Source organism: Arachis hypogaea, chromosome 4 (assembly GCF_003086295.3).
Source record: "Arachis hypogaea cultivar Tifrunner chromosome 4, arahy.Tifrunner.gnm2.J5K5, whole genome shotgun sequence".
Classification (NCBI taxonomy): domain Eukaryota; kingdom Viridiplantae; phylum Streptophyta; class Magnoliopsida; order Fabales; family Fabaceae; genus Arachis; species Arachis hypogaea.
The window spans coordinates 77,500,308-77,504,897 of record NC_092039.1 but is presented as its reverse complement, the minus strand read 5'-3'; the positions used below and the strand labels follow the sequence as shown (position 1 = coordinate 77,504,897).

The window sequence follows — 4,590 nt, the reverse complement described above, 5'->3', positions numbered from 1 at the left end:
GGCCATATTGATTATATCAAAGGCCTTGCACTCTCTTTTTAGATTTTCTTCAGTATTGCTTGGGAGAGTACTATGAGGAGTTTCAGTGACTTTCTTACTCAGCTGGCCTACTTGTGCCTCCAAATTTTTTATGGAGGACCTTGTTTCACTCATGAAACTTAAAGTGGCCTTAGACAGATGAGAGACTAAATTTGCTAAGTTAAAGGTACTCTATTCATAATTCTCTGTCTGTTGCTGAGAAGATGATGGATAAGGCTTGATATTGCTGAGCCTATTTCTTCCACCATTATTAAAGCCTTGTTGAGGCTTTTGTTGATCCTTCCATGAGAAATTTGGATGATTTCTCCATGATGAATTATAAGTGTTTCCATAAGGTTCACCCATATAATTTACTTCTGCTATTGCAGGGTTCTCAGGATCATAAGCTTCTTCTTCAGAAGATGCCTCTTTAGTACTGTTGGATGCATTTTTCCATCCATTTAGACTTTGAGAAATCATGTTGACTTGCTGAGTCAACATTTTATTCTGAGCCAAAATGGCATTTAGAGCATCAATTTCAAGAACTCCCTTCCTTTGAGGCGTCCCATTATTCACAGAATTCCTCTCAGAAGTGTACATGCACTGGTTATTTGCAACCATGTCAATAAGTTCTTGAGCTTCTACAGGTGTTTTCTTTAGGTGAATGGATCCACCTGCAGAATGGTCCAATGACATCTTAGAGAACTCAGATAGACCATAATAGAATATATCTATCATGGTCCATTCTGAAAACATGTCAGAAGGACATCTTTTGGTCATCTGTTTGTATCTTTCCCAAGCTTCATAGAGGGATTCACCATCTTTTTGTTTGAAGGTCTGAACATCCACTCTAAGCTTGCTCAGCTTTTGAGGAGGAAAGAACTTAGCCAAGAAGGCCGTGACCAGCTTATCCCAGGAGTCCAGGCTATCTTTAGGTTGGGAGTCCAACCATGCTCTAGCTTTGTCTCTTACAGCAAAAGGGAAAATCATGAGCCTGTAGACTTCAGGATCTACTCCATTAGTCTTAACAGTCTCACAGATCTGCAAGAACTCAGTTAAAAACTGGTAGGGATCTTCTGATGGAAGTCCATGAAACTTGTAGTTCTGCTGCATTAGAGCAACTAGTTGAGGTTTCAGCTCAAAATTGTTTCCTCAAATGGCAGGAATTGAGATGCTTCTTCCATCAAACTTGGAAATAGGTTTAGTATAATCACCAAGCATCCTTCTTGCATTATTGTTGTTGGGTTCAGCTGCCATCTCCTTTTCTTGTTCGAAAATTTCAGCAAGGTTTTCTCTAGATTGTTGTAATTTAGCTTCTCTTAGTTTTCTCTTCAAAGTTCTTTCAGGTTCTGGATCAGCTTCAACAAGAATGTCTTTTTCCTTGTTCCTGCTCATATGAAAGAGAAGAGAACAGAAAAAAGAAGAGGGATCCTCTATGTTACAGTAAAGAGGTTCCTTATTATTAGTAGAAGAAAAAAGGGGATAAAGAAGGGAGAATCCAAACACAAAGGTGAGGATAAGGGCAGTGATTTGAGATGAAGAGAAGTGTTAGTAAATGAATGGATAAATAGAAAAATATGAGAGAGGGAGAAGTTTTCGAAAATAATTTTGAAAAGGAGTTAATGATTTTCGAAAATTAAGATAAGAAATAAAATTAAAATTTAAAATTTAAAACAATTAATTAATTAAAAAGAATTTTTGAAAAAAAGAGGGAGGTATTTTCAAAAATTAGAAAAAGGAAAGTTGTTACGTGGTTTTGAAAAAGATAAGAAATAAACAAAAAGTCAAATAGTTAGTTGAAAAAGATTTAAAAATCAAATTTGAAAAGATAAGAAGATAAGAAGTTAGAAAAGATATTTTAAAATCAAATTTTTGAAAAAAGATAAAATTTTGAAAAAGATATGATATAAAAGATAAGTTGAAAAGATATGATTAAAAAGATATGGTAAGAGAAGATTTATTTTTTTAAATTAAAATTAATTACTTAACTAACAAGAAACTAAAAGATATGATTCTAGAATTTAAATATTGAACCTTTCTTAACAAGAAAGTAACAAACTTCAAATTTTTGAACCAATCACATTACTTGTAAGCATAATTTTCGAAAATTTTGAAATAAAATTAAGAAAAGATTTTGAAAATAATTTTTGAAATTTTCAAAAATCATGAAAGAAAAATGAAAAAGATTTGAATTTTGAAAAAGTTTTAAAAAGATAAGATTTTTAAAATTTGAAAATTTGACTTGACTTATAAGAATTAACTAATTTTAAAATTTTTTTGATTAAGTCAACCCAAATTTTCGAAATTTTGAGAGAATTAAGGAAAAGATATTTTTTATTTTTGAATTTTTAATGATGAGAGAGAAAAACACAAATATGACCCAAAACCTGAAAATTTTGGATCAAAACCAATGATACATGCAAGAACACTATGAATGTCAAGATGAACACCAAGAACACTTTGAAGATCATGATGAACATCAAGAACATATTTTTGAAAAATTTTTGATGCAAAAAAAACATGCAAGACACCAAACTTATAAATCTTTAATGCTTAGACAATATGAATGCAAAGATGCACATGAAAAACAATAAAAGACACAAAACAAGAAAACATCAAGATCAAACAAGAAGACTTACCAAGAACAACTTGAAGATCATGAAGAACACTATGAATGCATGAATTTTTGAAAAAATACAAGAAATATTTTTAAAGCATGCAATTGACACGAAACTTAAAACATGACACAAGACTCAAACAAGAAACACAAAAATATTTTTTATTTTTATAATTTTATTATTTTTTTGGATTTTATTTTATTTTTTAGAAAACATATAGGAAAAAGGAAGTAATGAATTCAAAGTCCTCAATCAAAATTCCAGGAATCATACTAGGTTAGTCTAAAGCTTGATGGCCAGCCAAGCTTCAGCATACCATTTTGAAACTCTAGAATTCATTCTTAAAAACTCTGAAGGATTTTTCTAAAATAGAGGGAGAATTTTGAAAAATATTTTTGAAAACTTTTTGAAAAGAAAATAAAAAAGAAAATTACCTAATCTGAGCAACAAGATGAACCGTCAGTTGTCCAAACTCAAACAATCCCTGGAAACGGTGCCAAAAACTTGGTGCACGAAATTGTGATCATCAACAATGGCGCCAAAAACTTGGTAGCGCTCTCAAATGTGAATCACACTTAGTCACAACTCCGCACAACTAACCAGCAAGTACACTGGGTCGTCCAAGTAATACCTTACGTGAGTAAGGGTCGATCCCACGGGGATTGTTGGTATGAAGCAAGCTATAGTCATCTTATAAATCTCAGTTAGGCGGATAATAAATGTTATGGAGTTTTTGAATAATAAATAAAGCAGAAAATAAAGATAGAGTTACTCATGTAATTCAATGGTGGGAATTTCAGATAAGTGTGTGGAGGTGCTTGTCCCTGTCGGATCTCTGCTTTCCTACTGTCTTCCTTCAATCCTTCTTATTCCTTTTCTTGGCAAGCTGTATGTAGGGCATCACTGTTGTCAATGGCTACATCCCATCCTCTCAATGAAAAAGGTCCAAATGCTCTGTCACGGCACGGCTAATCATCTGTCAGTTCTCGATCATGTTGGAATAGAATCCCTTGATTCTTTTGCATTTGTCATCACGCCCAACAATCGCGAGTTTGAAGCTCATCACAGTCATTCAAACCCTGAATCCTACTCGGAATACCACAGATAAAGTTTAGACTTTTCGGATTCTCATGAATGCCGCCATCAATCTAGCTTATACCATGAAAATTCTGATTAAGGAATCTAAGAGATATGCGCTCGGTCTAAGGTAGAACGGAAGTGGTTGTCAGTCACGCGTTCATAGGTGAGAATGATGATGAGTGTCACGGATCATCACATTCATCATGTTGAAGTGCAATGAATATCTTAGAATAAGAACAAGTGGAATTGAATAGAAAATAGTGGTAATTGCATTGAAACTTGAGGTACAGCAGAGCTCCACACCCTTAATCTATGGTGTGTAGAAACTCCACCGTTAAAAATACATAAATGATGAAGGTCCAGGCATGGCCGAATAGCCAGTCCCCAAACGTGATCAAAAGATCAAAAAATACAATCAAAGATGAAAATACAATAGTAAAAAATCCTATTTATACTAGACTAGCTACTAGGGTTTACAGAAGTAAGTAATTGATACAGAAATCCACTTTCGGGGCCCATTTGGCGTGTGCTTGGGCTGAGCTTGAACTTTACATGAGCTGAGAGTTGAACACCAGAGTTGTAACGTGTTTTTGGCGTTCAACTCTGGTTCGTGACGTGTTTCTGGCGTTTGACTCCAGAATGCAGCATGGAACTAGCGTTGAGCGCCAGTTTATATCATCTAATCACGAATAAAGTATGAACTATTATATATTGCTGGAAAAATCTGGATGTCGACTTTCCAACGCCATTGAGAGCGCGCCATTTGGAGTTCTATAGCTCCAGAAAATCCATTTTGAGTGCAGGGAGGTCAGATTCCAACAATATCAGCAGTCCTTTGTCAGCCTCCTTATCAGAGTTTTGCTTAGGTCCCTCA

At 34.4% G+C, this 4,590-nt stretch overlaps 1 non-coding gene across 1 annotated transcript; it reads left to right on the top strand.

The window, feature by feature from the left end:
• Window positions 1–772: 772 nt before the first annotated feature.
• LOC112798646 (small nucleolar RNA R71) lies at window positions 773–876 on the top strand. The gene has a single exon (XR_003200249.1). It is a non-coding gene; the product is annotated as a small nucleolar RNA R71 (small nucleolar RNA).
• Window positions 877–4,590: the final 3,714 nt, after the last annotated feature.